This window comes from Gallus gallus, chromosome 10, assembly GCF_016699485.2.
Source record: "Gallus gallus isolate bGalGal1 chromosome 10, bGalGal1.mat.broiler.GRCg7b, whole genome shotgun sequence".
Classification (NCBI taxonomy): Eukaryota; Metazoa; Chordata; class Aves; order Galliformes; family Phasianidae; genus Gallus; species Gallus gallus.
The window spans coordinates 19,898,910-19,916,484 of NC_052541.1; the positions used below are offsets into that span (position 1 = coordinate 19,898,910).

Below are 17,575 nucleotides of genomic sequence, written 5' to 3' on the forward strand. Positions count from 1 at the left end.
ACGCAGCTCCTGGCACTGGCTGCCCCCTTCCTGCAGCCACCTTTGCAGGCTTCGCCCCCTCCATCAGCCTCACAGCCGCAGAGATGCTTCTGAGGGACGGTACAAAAAGGGTTGCACTGCAATAGGTTTTGCCATTCTCCAGCACCGGCAGCACCTCTAATCATTAAGCCTGAAATAATTTTAATTGGATCCGGAATTCACGAGGGACGTTTTTCTGTGTCTCCCTCCCAGCGCTGCGGGGCTGCACCAGTTTCTGCGGTGCCAGGAGCGCCTCCGGGTCGCGCGCCGCGGGGTGCACAGCTCAGCTTAAAGGCTGGGGAGAGATGCATTGGTTGCTGTGGAATGGAGGAGCGCCACTTGAGGAGCTCTGAATTGCAGATTGGAGCTCTTGACCGCAGGCGGGGTGCTGCGGGCACTGCCGTGGCGGTGCTGCGGGGCGGCCGCCGCCAGACGAGAGATTTGGTTTCCTGAAGTGCCTGAGACAAGCAGGGCAGTCTGAGCGGGAGCGGGCTGCCGTTCGGGTGTCTGCATCCTGCTGATAAGCAGCAAGAGGAATGAAAAGCTGCACTCACGTGGAGAGCCCCTATCTCCTCTCCCAGGACCCAGAGAAGCGCAGTGCTCAGCAGCGGGGCGGCGGTGCGGGGCTGCTTCCAGCATGCAGGGTTGGTGCTCGCAGGCATTCGCTGAAGGACAGTGGAGCCTGTGGGGTGAAGAACCCACTGATAATGGGGCTGCCGTGGCCACAGGTTTCTGCTGAGTGGTGATGGGAGAAAATGGCGTTTGCTTTCTGGCATGGGGGCAGCTGGGGGTGTACTTCAGTATACTTATATAGGAGCATCCCAGGAGCATCACATGCGGGTGTTGGAGGAGGATAGATGCTGATGCCCAAACACTGTGTGTTGTTTGCACTGTGCTCCTCTGCTGCTGCTGCAGCCGGCTGGTAACCTGTAGCAAAGTGCCTGCAGCACCGGAGCCTCTGTGCAGAGCAGCTCCACACCTGTCCCAGGCCATGGCACACTGCTGCTCCTCAGTGTCCATCTGTCCCACAGACCATCTGTCCATCCCTCTGCCAAGGAAGGACTCAGTACCCAGGAGGGGCAGAGCCTGTGCATTCAGCAGACAAAGGACAATCCCACACGCAGGTTTTGCAGCCACTGTTTTGTTGCTGACATTCATTGTTTTCCTGCCCTGGTATACACCAGCAGTGCCACTGGGTCATCCTCGGTTTAAATGTTTCATGGGATGCTTCAATATTTAATTGGGCGTTGCATGCGGTGGCACCGCGGAGCAGCGCTGCCTCCAGGCTGCTGTCCCGGGGGTGCACGGGGCTGCCCCGGCCGTGCGTCTGCGGTGAGCTCCTCTGCAGCCACAGCCACTCACTCAGCAAAGAGCCTGCGACTTCTCTTTGTAATCTTGTCATTTCCTGAGATTCACAGCCTGTGGCTTTCCCTCCTGCACCGATTGCAGCATGCCGCGATGCTCTCAGGGCTGCTGTGCACCAAACCCTCCCTCATGTGCGTTTTCCATTTTGGGAGCAAAGCTGGACCCCGTTTCTGTTCCCTGTGTCATTTCACTGTGCTGCTGCTGTTTGCACAGCCCTTTTTAATTCTTTCCCTGCCTTTCTCAGAAGGCCCCTTGCTGCTGCTGCGTGTTGAGGCACAGCTGGGCTGCACGGGGCCACGCTCAGCATCGCTCCGGCGCGTCACTGCTCGGGGCCATCTGCATCCTCCAGTACTGTGGTCTCTTTTCTGTCCTTTTTTTGGGATCAGGTGGCAGCACAGCTGAGGTCACAGCTCCGACACCAAAACAAAGCTGCACAGAGCTGCATGAGCGCACCCGCATCTCCCCAGGCTCCTCCTGCCAGCTCACAGCTCCCTGCTGTGCACCCCAGCACCCCAGTCCTATCGGCGGTCCCTGCTCTGGGCAGTGGGCAGCTCTGTGTGTGCCCCTGGGAGGGGCCGACGGACTGCTGGGTGTGTGCCTTCCCCATAGCTTCCAGGTCCATGCCATGCTGGGGCTGTTCCTATCACTGTTTGGTAAAGCAAAATATGCACAGCTGTGCCAGCAGCCAGAGTATGGGGGTGTGCTGGGGTGAGGTGGGCCCTTGTCCCCTCCTTGCACCCTGCCTGCTGCATGGCGCTGTGCTGGGTGCTGCTGCAACACAGTGCAACAGTGCTGGAGGTGGCGGTGCCCATACCCTGCTGGGACCTTCCCTCCTGCAGGGATTGCTGCCCTGCATCGTGTTACTGCGGGTGTGAGCAGCAGGGTTATGGAGAGAAGAGCCTTGGGTCGGTCTTCTGGATCACTTCCAGGTGCCCGCAGGATGCTGATGTGAGCGCACTGTGGGTCCCCTGCCCCACAGCCCGTGGCTGTGTGGTGCTGCTCTGAGCCCCGATCATGCCAGCACATCTCCTTGGTTGCTTTGTTGTTTTGGAGTTGGAAATGCAAACCTCCTTCAGTAAATGCTTACACTCAGACAAACTCGTGGGGCGGAGCTGCTCCCGTGAGCTGCGCTCAGTGCTCGCAGGCAGTGCTCTGCAGGGCCGCCAGCTCCGTACACATCGTTACACAATCCTCATTCTTATGCTGCCAACGGCTTCGTTATGAAAACATACCATCAAAGTCGCCCCGAAACGACCGCGGTTCTGCGTGGGATCCGGGTCTGGGGAGGATCAGAGCTCAGCCCTGTGCCGGGGCAGCTCAGGCACTGATGGAGAGCAACTCCCCACCCCTCACCCCATCCCTGCGCCCTGATACAAAGATGTCATTTACTGGAATCTGTGAGCATGAGCCCAGTGGGTGCACCGAGCAGAGGCAGCTGAGCACCACCGTGTCACAGTGTCACAGCAGTGCCGGGCTGGGCTCTGCTCAGTGCTGTGCTGCAGGTGTTGCTGTGCGCTGAGCGGCCTTCAGCCGGCTCTAATGAGCTGCTCGCTGCTCCGGGCACCGATGCGGTTCTGTGTCAGAGGGAATTACGCAGTGGCTCCTGTCCCCACAGGTCTGTGTGGCTGGAGGAGAGGCTGCTGCAGTGACTGTGGTGCCGGTGCTGTGTGCGCTGTGCCCCTTTTGTCCTGGTGGGAAGCAATGGCAGTGGAGCTCCCTATCAGAGCTAATGAGCATCACCACATTTACTTGCACAAGGCAGTGAAACCGCGCCGTGCTGCACTGTGCCATACCGTGCCATTCTGCACCGTCTTTCACCAGCCCAATTTTCCCCAGATTTCAGGAGTCCCATGAAGCAGCAGCCCACTGCAGGGCTGCTTTTATCAGACCTGCTTCTGTCTGCCAAGTTTGGAACAGGCTGAGATTTATGGAGCGACAGTGTGAGTGCTCAGGGTTCGGTGTGTGCAATGGGTGTATCTGCCTTTCCTCCTCACCATAATATAGAGGAGAGGGAAGAGAAATTGGGGAGCAGAACAGAGCTGCAAGATGTCAGAGGGCTCCAATCATGGCTTTGGGTTACAATTGCAGGAGTGACATCTGATCTGTGATGGTGGCAATGCTGGCAATGCTGATAACAAATGGAAGGAGACACCCACAGGAGATCCTCCTGCCCCGCTGCTTTGCTGTCCGTCCTGCACACCCAGGGGACGTGCCTGGTGTGAGTGAGCTGCTCCAAGGCGTTCTGCTGTATCAGAACTGTGTTGGCCATGCAGGGGCTTTAAGGCTGTGTTTGCTGGGTGAAGGGAAAATAGAACTGCTCTGTGTGTTGAGGTTGCTGGATTGGGTACCTCCATCACACTGCTACAGTGTTTGCTTGCAAACAATCGCTGTGCTACAGAATGTTTGCAAACAACCACAAGACACTTTCACTGGCCAATGCTTTTCCCCGTGGCAAACCACCTGAGCAGATGGGCAGCTGTTCACCCAGCAGGTTGGTTTGGTTGGATGCAGTGTCCTTGTCCCACTACAATGCCCAGATTTACAAGGAGGAAGGCAATCCCAGGCTGCGCTCACACGGTTATGATACCTGAGGTGCACCAGGTAGCTTTGTCCTTCTATCATCATCACCACCACACACGCGAGCTGCAGCAGTGCCACCAATGCCACCTGTGTGCCCACAGCCCCGCGCTCCGTCCTGGTGCCTTCAGAGCAGCGTGGCACAGCACACGGCTGGCTCTGCCCTGGTATTAATAGTTAATCAGCCCGTTCTGCGCGTGAGAGCTCGTGGGCACGGGAGGGAGCTGCCAGCACGGCACACCACTTAACTCAGAGCTCCGTTTCTGGCTGCGCCCTCCGAGGAGCTGCACTCCAGGTTTTCCTGGAGAGCTCATTAGAGAGACAACAAAGGCACACATAGATGGGCTTGCAGCCCTCACTAACACTGCCCCAGGAGCTGCTCCCAGGACTCTGCGCTCGGATGGAGCGGTGGCTCTGGCACTGCCACAGGAGCCCCGTGTCCCCATCACCAGAGGGATGCACAGAGGTCCGACCACAGCGCTGGGATGCGGTGCAGTGCTGCTCTGGGCTGGGGAACTGTGAGCCCCGACCTTTTTATGGCTCTGTGTAATATCCTTTAATTTTAAAAATCACTTTGCTTGTGATTCAAATCATCTGCCTCCACTTCCAGAGGCTGCTGCACAATGCATTCCTCCACTTGATTGGAGATCCCTTCAGCAGCTGCATTTTCTCCCCGTGAAGGCACTCCCAATGGTGGCCACGCCACCTCTCGCTCCTCGGTGAGGCACTCCTGAGCTCTGCAGCACTCGTGGTGCTGGGCACCTCCTGCAGCTCCCACACCACACCCGTCCCCTTCCTTGCCACCCCCAGAAGCCCCCCCACAGGTGGCGGTGTGATGGCACTCAGCAGATGGCACCACTCACCCCAGTGTCCGTGTGCACCCGGCTGCTCCGAGCCCCTCGCTGGGTCTCTGGGAAGCCACTACCTGCAGTGGGGTGTGGGTGGCAGCCCGACATGCATGCTGCAGTCTGCAGGCACAGTGCGTGCATCCACGTGGGCCATGTGATGGATGCTCACAGCGGTGTACATCACTGAGGCATCATCATCTGCGTCCCAGAAAGAGGGGATAATGAGACGTTTTGGAAACCATCTCCCCACCGTGTGCCCCCAGCAGCTCCCAGGCGCTGTGCCGCATCTGCTGGGGCCGCAGCCACAGGCTGCAGTGTAACCTTGGTGGGAGCGCGGGCACGTCCACGGACATCCGTGTGACATACAGCAATGTGACACGTTTGCGCATGATGTCACACTTGTACCAAAATACCCATTCCTGTCCCCTGAGATCTGTGTACAGCCGCAGTGAATCTGGGGCAGCTGCGCCCGCGCTGCCCCGGGCGGTGCATTTTGCATTTCCATATTGCCGTGCAGTTCTCACTGTGCTCATCCCAGCAGCGAGGGGCGGACGGAGGAGCTCCGGCTCTGCAGTGCCCACCACTGCTGGCCGTGTGCGGGGCACTGTGTGGGCACCCGAGGGTTTGGGCAGCACAGTGCTGGGTGTCTGTCTGCGTTGTGTTGTGTTGCGTTGCCCACTGGGCCGTGGCACCGGCTGCTGCTGCAGTGAGTGCTGCTGGGGTGGGTGAGCTGCACATGTCCCCCATGTCCTCTAGGTTGCAGTGAGCCCTTTGGTCCTGGTCTTCACCCCAAATCCATTCCCGTTGGCCCCCAGCTCCCATCCCTGCCGGCCCCACAGGGCTGTGCTGCCCATGCATGCCGCTCCGCGTGCATCCATCCCTTTCCATCGGCGCCTTTACAGACCCTGTGCGAGGTCACCTTATGTGACAAAGGACATCAGCACTTCAGCAGAAGGCACCAAAATTATCTTGAAGGCTCATCCAGACGCCGGGCTGTGACGGGGTGCTCCGTCAGCACAGCGGTGCAGGGACGCTGTGTGCTGAGGCATATTGCTAATTCATGAGGCGGTGGTGTAAGCAGGAGGAGGAGGAGGAGGGCAGCCCCCGGCCCCAGCACAGGGTGCAGCACGAGGCGGTGCCGCGGGGGAAGGGGACGGGACGGATTGTGGCGCATTCTGGGCAGAGAGAATGGAGGGACAGTGATTAATTGCACGTGGCCTAAGGAGCAGATGGAAATGCTTGATTCCAAGTCCTTCCCTCTGTGCTTTTTGTGCTGCTGTGAATTGGGGCGGCCTTTCTCTGCTTTTTGGGACTCGGCTGCCTGCGGTGCCCAGCTGTGCTGAGCGGGTGTGGCTCAGATGTGCCACGTGTAGCTGCGAGGTGCTCTGCTCCTCCACCCGCACACAGCTGGCTGCCCATCCCCGTGGCTGCACAGGGACAGCTGATGGCACGTCTGCTGTCAGAGATGTCCTTTCTCTGCCTTAAAACCACACAGACAGGCTGTGAGGGCAGAGCACTCCTGCTGCGTGTGCTGCAAGGCCGTGGGGTGCAGTGTGATGCCGTGGGGTGCCGTGCAGTGCCATGGGGTGCAGTGTGACGCAGTGCAACGTCGTGTGATGTGGTGCAATGTGAAGTGGTGCAGTGTGATGCAATAGGATGCAGTGCAGTGCACTGTGATGCAAAGCAATGCGATGCGTGCTGCCCGGCCCCTGCATGCACATCAGTGGCCTTCTGCGCCTCGTGCTGCTTGGAAGGTGCAGCCCCTTAACCCACACAGATGGTACCATTTGCATATGAAAACTCCATTTTGTGCTTTATTTTCGTCTTCTAAAGGGGGGGAAGAGCGGTGCAGCAAGCAGGGCTCTGGCAGCAGGCAGAGAACATTGGTGTGCCCACAGCCACGTGCAGCGTTATGCAGAAGCATTAAATATCAGTCATAATGAAATAACGAGGGGTGTCACTGGTAGCTGTAATGTGGGTCCATCGCGGACCAATGGTTTTCAGCATCCCTGTTGGATGGGCTCCCGCCGTGGAGCAGAGCAGGGAAGGTGATGAATAGCAATCTGCGCTGCTGCTGGGTGCAGAGGGCTGCTGAGGACGGAGCAGAACAGCCTTAACAGACTGCTCAGTGTGCCGTTATTGCTGGGGGCCATATGCTACACCGCGTGTAAATAATCAGCAGATATTGTCGCCTCAGCTGCCGGGGCGCAGCGCTGTGTCTGTGTGCTGGCAGGGGCACAGAGCGCTGCAGCACTCAGCTCCCAGCAGCAGCACTGCCCTGTGCACCCTGCCTGCGCCCTCTGCACCGCACCGCACCGCGCTGCTGTGTGGGAGCTGCTGGGAGCTCTGGGAGCTGTGGAGCAGCGCTGCTCCTGCAGGACGGTGTTGGCTGCTGAGTCACAGTGCGTGTGACTGGGGAGCAGGAGCTGGGGTTGTGCAGTACTGCGGGTCTGAGGTCCCACATGAAGATTTTCCCGTCTCCATGCTGTCAGACGTGGGCTGGGCTTCCTCTGCTGGTGCCAAAATTGTTCTAACCCTGGCCCCAAAGAACGTCCTCCAAACCGTGCTCCACAAGCTTTAACAAATCGCTTTTAGCAGAAATAAACAGTGATGTGCTTCAGTCCTGCTGGATTTTATCCTGCGTGTTGCAGTCCTGGCGGGGAAAAGCCCTTGGCAGCTCCCTGCCGTCAGCCCTCCTGGTGACACCCCCCAGCGCCCCCGTCCCCACTGCCTCCCCTTCTGCCCCCCGGCGGCAGCACTTGGTGCCCCCAGCTGCAGGCACTCATCTGGCAGGAAGAAATGCTTCCTTTCCATGTGGGTTCAGTCTACCCGGCAGGGCTGGCAGCGCACCGGGTGCTGCTCTGTGCCTGCAGACCTCGTGGCAGTGCAGGGCCTGGAGATGGGCATCGGGGTCAGACCCATTTCTGGAGGGCCCCATTGGGAATGCAATCCACGTGTGTTGCGTTGGGTTTGTACCCTCCTAGTTTTTAGTCAAAATGCTGTGCAGTGCCAGGTTAGATGTCTCACAGGAGTATACAGATATTAAGTCAATGCTGTTACCCTTATTGACTGATTTTTTAAGCCCATCGTAAGAAAATGAAATGGATCCAACAGGGTTCATCCCTCTGCAGCATGGTTGCATTGGTCCCCCAGCAGTGGGATCGGTGCTGCCTTTGTTTCCCTGTGGGCAGAGCTCACCTGGAAGGATGCTGATGTTGGGTTGGTTTGGGGCAAAGTGCTGCTTCCCTTTGGGCTTTTGGAGCTTCCCTTTGTGGAATTACCACTCACGGTCCCTGAGCCTTTCCATGGCTCTATGAGGTGGGTTTCTGGCTGTAAGGGGAACAGTACAGACCTGAAGGGACAGACAGTCCCCGTCCCCACAAAACCATGATGTAAATCCTAACCCCGAATCAGCTGAGAGCTCACTCCTCCTGAACACAAAGGTTTGAACTCCATCATCCAGCACAGAGCAGCGAGCCGGGTCCTTGCCCTGCAGCTCCGCAGGGCAGCAAGAAGCTAATTAGGCACTGATCATTATTTCACATTTGGTCACCTTGAATTCTGTGACCGGGATGAGGAACATCTGGGGAACAGCCGTGTGCAGGAGGGGATGCAGTGTGCTCCAGACCTGCCCCCCTGTGCAGCTCCATGGGGCCGGACCCAGCACGGTGCCCCACACTGTGCCCCATCAGCTCAGCTCCGAATGGGCTCAGTGCAGGAACAGCTGTGAGCGCTGCTGCCCCACGGTGCGCTCAGCCCACCCCAGCCTGACTCAGGATAATTATGTTTAATATCACTTTTATGGGGCGATATATTGTTTTAATTTCATAGCTATGCAACCTGTGATAGGCAGTGCTTCCCGCTCGGCTCCTGGGGATACGGCAGCTCCCGGAGGCGGCATTTATTAAAATCTTCTTTGTCCGTATTTCATGTTTATTGCTGCCATCTTTAATTAAGGAGGTAAATATGGCTGATGCGGGCTGCAGGGCCTCGTTAATGTGACTGATTGGGGCTGCGCGGGGTGCCCGGAGCAGGGCTGTGCCCGGGAGCTGCAGGCATGTAAAGTGAGCAGCGGGCTCCTTTGGAGATGGCTTCGTGACCGGATTCTTCTGCACAGCCAGGAGGGCAGTGGCAGCCTGGGGTGCTCCTACACGTGGGGATGGAGCCTTCATTTGGCTCTGAGTGCTTTCACCCCTCAGTGCATGCTGCTGCCTCTGAGACCCAGTGTTACGCAGCATTGTGGCTCAGGGAGATGCATGGGGCGCTGGGGCTGCATGGGGTGCCAGGGCTGCTCAGGGTGCTGGGGTTGCATGGCTTGCTTAGGCTGCTGGGGGTGCTGGGGCTGCTCCCGGCCCTTTAGCCCATGTCGGTGCAGAGCTCTGTGCTGCCCATAGCCGTCTGCTTGCTGCCAGCCAGCAGAGCGCTGCAGGAGGAAGGGAAGGCAATTGATGCCCCGTTCCAAGCACTGGGCTCGGCGCTCTTCCCAAGGCAGACCCAGCAGCACCTGCGGTGAGGAATGGTTTCATCGTGCTTCCTTTCACTGCTGTGTTTGAGAAGACAACTAATCTCTGAGTCCAGGTGTTTTACTGCATTACAGACCTTCTCAAAGCCCATTTCATTGAGACCTCCATTCAAATTAACGGTTTGAACCTCACGCTTTGCATGCAAACAGCAGTACCTAATTGCAGGTTTGCTCATAATTGCAGGGGCTCTGGAATGCACCGCGCCGCTCGTTATTCATGCAGTTGTTTGTTGTGGAGCAAATCAGATTAATTTATATTCCAGTAATACTTCAAGTGAATGTTTCCATAGGAGTGCATGGAGGTGGAACCTTTAGGGAGCCCTCCTGTACTGCAAGGAGTGCTGTGAGGCCCCCAGCCTCAGTTCATTGCCATGGAGATGGGACCCCGGTGTGCACCAGGGCTGCAGAGCACCGGAGTGACCTCCGTGCAGTGAGCTTTTGCGGGGCAGAGAATCAGTTCCCAAATAACAGCATCCCACAACTCTGCAAGGTCGAAGGCTACTGGAGCTCCTGTGTGCCTGATTTATTGGAGGATCTTTATTTCTCCCCATGAGCAGCTGTTTGCAGCTGAAAGGAGAAGGGCTCTCCTTTCCCAGGGCACTGTGGAGGGCAGCACTCGGCCCCCAGAGCAGGATTTGGGACCCCAGGGACACTCCTCAGCCTGGATGTGATTGCATCTGACGCTGTGGGCACAGAGCTTTGTTTCTGTCACTATTTTTGTTTCTACTCCCGGGTCTGTGCTTTAATATAACCTCAGGAGCCCACGCAGAGAGCGGCAGCTCCGTCTCCTTCATCTCACACTGCTGAAGGGGCTGAGATGACAGCGGTTCCCCCACTGTGGGTTGGCACGGCTCCACAACTGAGGTACCGGGGGGCTCAGGCGCTGCTGTGTGGGGCCGTTCCAGGGGAACTCACCTGGGCTGTGCCCAATGGCAGTGCTCCTGCCGAGCCTGACCCCGGGGAGGTGTATCCTGGTGGGCGCAGGGAGCTGCCGCACGGTGCAGAGGAGCAGAGCAGAGCTGTGGATTTACCACGGGGCTGTTGCAAGCAGAGTAGTGCAGCACTTGGTGCTGAGCCATTCAGTTCATGTCAGCTTCAATCAGGCCCTCCATTGGAAGTCTCCTTCTGTTAAGCCGTGCGATGCTCACCTGCTGTGCGTGGCTGTGGTGCAGCTCCTGCAGCATCTGGTCCAGGAGCGGGGCTGTGGGGTTTGTGCTGCATGGCACGTGGGGCTGTGCAGGGTGGGACCGAGCTGAGGTGGGACAGCAGCACTCCACTGCTCCCATCTGGGCACGGTGCTGCCGTGGGGCTGCATGGAGCCACGTGTCTCAGTGGCACCGCTGTGCCAGGGCACGTGTGCACACTGCTGGCTGTGGCCTTGGCGCTGAGTGTGCACACTGGCCACGTCTCCGTGGCTTCGAGGCAGGGCTGTGCTACTGCTGGATGCACCATAAGATGGGAGAGTGCGGCCTTTAAGCTGTCGGAACTGCAGTGGCTGCAGGTTGTGCAGACATGTCACAGCGGCAGCTGGCAGCCGGGTCCCCGTGCACCTCTCCCTGTTGCTGGCAGCGGGCAGACGCCTGGGACGTGGCCGTGCCCGCCGCCTCCGCGCCCCTTTCCCACCGCAGCTCTGCGGCTGCCCAGCGCGGGGTGCAGCTCTGCAGTGTGCTGTGCCCTCCCTTTCCACGCTGGGCTCTATCCCACACTCGTGCCTCCCCTCATCCCGAGCCGTGCCCTCGGCTGACAGCAGCCCGAGGCCCCCCCAGCCCAGCGCTCAGCGCTGCCGCTCTGCTGTGCCGCTGCTGCTCCTCTTTTGTGCAAATGCAGCACGAGCACTCCTCTAAATGTCAGCCCGCCCCGCTGCTGTCTCTCATCTCTAAACGCAACGCTTTGTTAAACGTTTTGTTGTCGATTGGAGCTGAGGATCCTTTATTCCGTCGCTTTTTGATATGGAAAGTAAACAAGTGCACTGCGTGAAGGCAGCGCAGCAGCGCGCACCGGTCCCGCTGTGCCGAGTCGGCTCCGTCCCCTCCGCAGCCGCCGTCTGAGCCCACACACCCGGCGTTCGGCGTCGTGGTGCCCGCGGTACGCGTGGAATTAGATTACTGTAGATAGGGATGAAAGAAATAGAGTGCCTGCGACGCCGGCAGCACGGATTATATGCGCTGGGGGATGGGATGGCGCTTCTGCCGCGTTCCGTGCGCTCTTCTGTTGTGCGACCCCATTGCAGCAGAAGGGGCGACCCTGGGGCCGTGCTGCCCTCCCCAGGCCGGAAAATGCAGGAGATGTGGTTTTCATTCCAGTTCTCCAGCAGTGTCCCACGGAACGTCGCTCCCAAGGTGCCAACCCAGAGCCTGCCAGGTGCGGGGCTGTGCCGCTGTGTCTGCGCTCCGCTCCCGGCAGGATCCCGGTGGGTTTGCGGTGCGGGGCAGCGCCCAGGAGGGGACCTCAGCAGTGCCCCCTCCCGAGGGCTGCAGCCCCCGATGTGTGCTGTGCCGCACAGCGCTGCAACGCGTCCCGCAGGCGCTGTCGGGGAGATGTCGGCCCACATCACCATTCCCCACATCACGCTCCTAAGAAAATGCTTTTTGCCCTCTTAGGTTAATCTGAAAAGGTCATATGTGACGTTGGCATGTGACTGCTGCCTGGAAGGAGTGAGATCTTTTTTGAGCTTTCCCTTAAGGAAAGCACTGCCTGGCCCCAGTGCCGCCCCTCGCCGTGCCCTGCCAGCACTGCCCGTGCTGTGGGTCCATAGAACCACGGAACCGTGGAATCATAGAATCTTCTCCTGCTTTGTCAAGCACAACACCAGCGGTGCTCCAAACTGACCCTGAGCTGCGTGGGGCTGTGCAGGATGGGGACAAACCAAGGGCAATGTGCGTCCCTGTGGCTCCTCCATGCCCAATGTGTGGCCCATGTGATGCATTTGGCACCCAGAGCCCAGTGCTCTGCACACCAGGTATATGCCAGCAGCACTGTGCCTGGCTTTGGCCAGATGGAGAGGCCAGCACTTAATGCCTGCATGGGCACTAAGCAGGAGCAGGAGAGCCGGGTCTGGGTGCAGTGGTGCTAATCACGGTGAGCATCGTGCTGAGGGCAGAGGGCTGCAGGACCAGGGCAGGCGGAGGGAGCTGACACACGGTTCTCCTTGCGCGGTGCCCAGCACACCAGCTGAAATTGATCTCACAGTGTTAGGGGTAAAATAACACTGTCATCAGGAAGATTTGCATCACGCGTTGCTCGTGTCCGTATCGTGCCTCCTGCCAACAGCGGTGTTGGATTTATGGAAGTTTTCGCTGCCTGCCCTAGATTAGTGTGGATGGTTTATGTCTTAAATTGCCCTCCTCCGTTTCCCTGGGAAATCACCTCTGGGGAGGATTAACAGTCCTGCAGTGAAGTGATACCATGGTTATAAAAATGCCACCTTCCTTGATGCCCAGGAGCAGCGCGGCGTCTCTGAGGGCAGAGATCTCCCGGGGCTCAGTAAATCAGAGCCCATTCTCATGTCAGTCCCTGATTGCACCCCCAAAGGAGCCCAGGTACGCTCACCTCATACCCCCCAGCGAGCTGTGTTCCTGCCATGCCACGGCCGAGTGCTGTGAGCCGCTGTGGGGCTGTGTGGGTCACAGCAGTGCGCCCAGCTGTGTCTGAGCCATGCTTGGCCCGGGGCAGCAGGAGGTGCTGGGCTGTGCCAGTGCTGCAGCCGCTGCTCCCGCCCGCGCCTCGCTTCGCTTTCATGGCCTGTAAATATTTATGACCCATTTACACGTTTCTTTCTTCCCTCCTGCGAGCGTTTTGCTGCATTCAGCTGCTGGAAGGAAAGAGAGCTTCTCCTCAGGGCTGTTGCCAGGAAAACCAAAGGTGCTTTCCTGGAGCTGAGCAGCACACGCAGCCCCTGGCTTTGGTCGCTCTCTTTTCTCACTGTTCCTGCCCTCCAGCAGCGATGTGTGCGGTGCTGTTGGCTGCAAAGAGCACCGCTCGGCAGTGGGGTCCTGCAGCAATCTGCAGCCCGTGGCCGCAGCACTGGGGCTGGTTTGGTGGAGCAGCTCTGCACCGGAGCAGGAGTCCATGCCCAGCACCGAGCACTCGGCGTCTCATCGTGCCTCGAGACCCCAGGGTGTCTGTGAGGGGGCTCTGAGATTCAGCTGCTGCTCCCTTGAGGTGGGAGCTGCGGCGATGCAGCTGTCCGTGGGTTTGTCCCGTGTGCTGCAAGCAGGGCTTGCTTCCTGACAGAGCAGTCCTGATCATCAGCTGGCTGCTGTGAGTGTGCTCCTCGCACGCACCGCCATCCGCTGCACCAGCAGCGCTCCGTGCGCCCATGGAAAAGGAGTGCCAACTTAAACAAGAGCAAACATGGAGCCGCTCCAAGCCCACATGAATGAAAACATGAGCTCGAACGATGGGAGAAGGCAATTTGCTTTTATGGAGAGAGGTTTTCAGTGCTTCTAAATTACAGACTTATAAGTTCTGAATTTAATTCCTGGAAGTCGCACAGCGGCATCGGGCAGCGCAGTGCAAGGGGACAGGTTGTGTGTCACCGGGTCCCCGTGTGTGCATTGCTCCAGGGCTGCACTCAGGGCTGGAGAACAAATGGGGCTTTGCAGAACGCAGTCTGGTTTCCTTGTCCCCAGACCCAGATGCTGTGAGGTGGGCACGGCCAGGCTGTGCCATGGGGGGCCTGGAGCTGAGCATCCCTGCGCTGTGCCACATCTGCGCTCCTCCACTGCAGTTGGGCATTGGGTGGCTGCAGAACAAACCCCCACCTCCTGCAGGGCGGCGGGCAGCCTGGCACCCCACATGGCTGCTTAGGGGAGGAAAATTCCCCTGCGTGTAAGCCACGATAAATATTTGAATGGTGTTAAATTCCCCATTCTGGTAGAAACCCTCGTCATGCTCATCCCTAATTGTGACTCACTGATGAATGTTTTGCTGTGAGAAACAGCAGCAGATGGCCCTGGTGGGGGGGGGGGGGGGGGGGGGGGGGGCACAGTGGGGGCCACTGCAGCTGCACTGAGCACAGCCCAGCACTGCCCTGCCCCCACAGCACTGCCCTGTGCCCATAGCACTGCCCTGCCCTATAGCACTGCTTGCCCCTATGGCACAGCCCTGCTCCTATAGCACTACCCTGCTCCCAGCTGTGAGTTAATTGGGGAATCCAGCAGCTGGCATTTACAGCCACAGAAGTCACTTTATTGGTAACTTTCTGTAGCAGAAATGCTAAGTCACAGCCTGCAGCAGTGATGGAGCACCTGGTGGGAGGGCAGGGCCAGCCCAGGGGAGCTCAGGTGCGTGCAATGCAGCTGAGTGACAGGAAGGGCTGGAGCCAGGATCCACCCCTTCCCAGCCCTCATTTAAGGGTTGGCGGTGGAGGTGAGGGTACCTCCCTGGAGATCCCTGCCTAGCTGAGGCTTTCTGAAGGTAAGCAGCTTCTTTCCTTCATGTCTGTGGCTGTTACATTTGGGCTTGTCCTCATTTGCTGCAGCCAATCACTTTGCCACCCTGCTATTATCACTGCGCTTTCCATCACATTATAGCGTTACACTTTACTTCTCCATGGTGTTACCAACTGCAGCAAACTCCCATGGTAAGTCCCGGGGACAGAACTGCCCACATGAGGTGGGAGGAAGGATTGCAGACAGCGGATTCAGAGCAAGGCGCACACTCTGCAAGTGCAGCTGGGCTGCCCTGCAGTGACAGCAGCCCCTGCCTCACGGGGGGGTCTGGGGCTGCTGTTTGGGAGTTGCTGTGCTGGTGGCTGCCTGCTGCAATGATGCTCGCAGCTTATGGGGCGCTCGTGCCCATTTCTGCCCACTTTCTCCCCGTGCTGCAGCTCTGATGAGGTGCCGGTTACTCTGTGCGCCCTCCCCCTGCCTGCAGGCTGAACGCCGACTCCATCTGAGGGACAGTAAATCCCGGCCCCACGCAGCACAATGCCGGATGTTGAAAATGAAGCACTTAAAGCACATATTGCCATCAAATTGCCAGCGAAAATCCCCTCGTGCTGCAGCGGAGCTGTGGCTCTTTGATCTCTCCTGGCTCAGCTGCTGCCGCCAAAGAGATTTAAGCTCCAACTTCACTTTTTAGAACAGACCTTTCTTGACAGTTTCCTTTTAAAAACTAATCTCCCCCTAAGCTGGTGGAGCAGGGGCTGGACGGCCCTGGAGCTGCAGGAAGGCTGTGCTATTTGCTCCTCAGATCTGGTGCTTCATCCTTGGAGCAGGCAAGGTAGGGTTGTGCAAGGAGCTGTGCACCCCCGACACAAAGCGTGCCCATGTTGGCTGGGCACGGGGCTGTGCTCACTGAGCTGTGCTGTGTTGGTGGCTGTGTGATGTCCCAGAGCACATGGGTGAGCGGTTTCCTGGTTGCTGTGCCATACAGCTTTGTGGGATTTATGACATGAGGAAGTGTAACGCGTTTGGGATGCTGGAAGGAGTAATTAGATGAAGTGAAGCTGTGGCATGCACTGATGCACGGAGCAGGGCAGTGATGCACAGGGCAGGGCACCACACACAGCTCTGGTAGAAGGAAGGGGGGAGCTCAGGTTGGGTGCCAGGAAAAGTTCCTTCCCCAGAAAGGCGGTGAAGCACCGGCATGGGCTGTATGGAGGGCGGGAGGTCACCGTCCCTGAGCTGTGGGGATGTGGCTCTGTGTGACACAGTTAGGAGCATGGAGGAATGGGTTGGGTTGGGCTTGGGGGTCTCAGAGGTCTTCTCCAGCCTCAGTGGCTCTGTGATTCTGTAGTGAGGCTCCAGTGCTGGCCCTCAGCTGGGCAGCAGGAGGGGAAGGAGCCAGCGCTGCTCGATGGAGATGAGCTGCTATTATTAACTCATTTCATTTTAGCTGTGTGTGACCCTAATTTTGGCTGAGGAGCTTAGAAAAACGAAGAAGGCAAGGTTACTTTAATCTTCTTAAAGTTTTGAGGCTTCATGCTTGCTGCTTTTCGGTCCGTGTCTTTCTGGAGCTCTGCTGTTCCCATTACCCCCCGGGTGCTCTCCGGAGCAGTGCTGGCTCTCAGCCAGCCCCGAGGGGCTCAGCCCTGCACTGGGAGCACCAGGCTGGGTTGTGCCCACTGCCCCAGGGCTGTTCCTGCAGCAAGAGCTGCTGAGTGCAGCTGTGGTGTGCTGTGGGTGACAGCAGCCCGTGTGCCTGTGGGGACCCCCTGTCGATGGGCCACGTGCCACAGAACACTGCTGCCACCCCCAGCAGCAGCTGGCTCCCCCTGCCTTCATACCCTGGTGAACAGCGGATGGGCAACACTGCGATGTGAGACCCTCCTTGTGTGCTATGGGCGAGTGGTGGTCCTGTGTGTTTTCTGTGGGATGCTGGCAGGAAGCTGTGCATCGCAGCATCCCCTGCACACGGCGCTGCTGGCTGCCTTTGGGTGCGTCCCTGCACAGCATGAGTATGCTTGGTTTGTTGTCTGAACTCCTCTGAATTGAGAAGGAAAGGACAGAGCGCACCACTGGGGAACAAGGAGCTGCCTGGCTCTGGTGGCAGCATCACCATCCTGCAGCAGCCCTGCAGCACGTCGGGTCTTTAAATGTACCAGAAGTTTAAGGCAGGAGCAACAGGCGCTCAGGTGTGGGCACTGGTGGCACCGAGCTGGCTGCTGCCGTGCTGCTGGGCCAGCATAAACCCTCCTTTGTAAGAACATACAGAGATCAAACCCGAATGCTTAAGCTGCTATTACGCAACAGACAGCTCTTTCAAGTTCTGATTTGCAAAGACGGCTCAGATAATTTCCTGAAAGACAGACTCATAATGATTAATTTAGAATATGTTTAATTCGAGTTAGAGAGATCAAAGAGGAAGCATTTCCCCCCGTAATGCCGTTTGCGTTCACGCTGTCGGCGGATGGAGAGCTGCTGCCTCGCGCTCCGTGTGGCTCTGTGTGTCAGTGCTGCAGACCCTAGGGCCAGTTTGGGGCATGGGTAGGGAAAGGCAGAAGTGAGTCCTGCAAACAAAGGGCCTTGAGGTGTGCACGGCGTGATGCTGGGGGCATTGCTGCTCTGCTGCTCCATCCTGCGCTGTGCAGTGCCATGCGGTGTGTAACACCATAAAGGAAAATGCAGGGCATGGTTTGCAGGCTGGGCGCTGTGCCATGCTGAGGCTCGGGGGATGAGCAGCTGCTGTGATGTGGGGATGTGGCAGTGGGCACAGTGGGATGGGGGCGGTTACGATGGGGATCTGAGAGGTCTTTTCCAGCCTTAGTGATTCTGAGAGCCCTTGGCCCCGCTCTCAGCCA

The 17,575-nt window shown here is 58.2% G+C and overlaps 1 protein-coding gene across 3 annotated transcripts in view; it reads left to right on the forward strand.

The window, feature by feature from the left end:
• The window catches only part of FRMD5 (FERM domain containing 5), a 40,621-nt gene that overhangs the window by 12,696 nt on the left and 10,350 nt on the right, over window positions 1–17,575 (forward strand). The window lies entirely within an intron of this gene.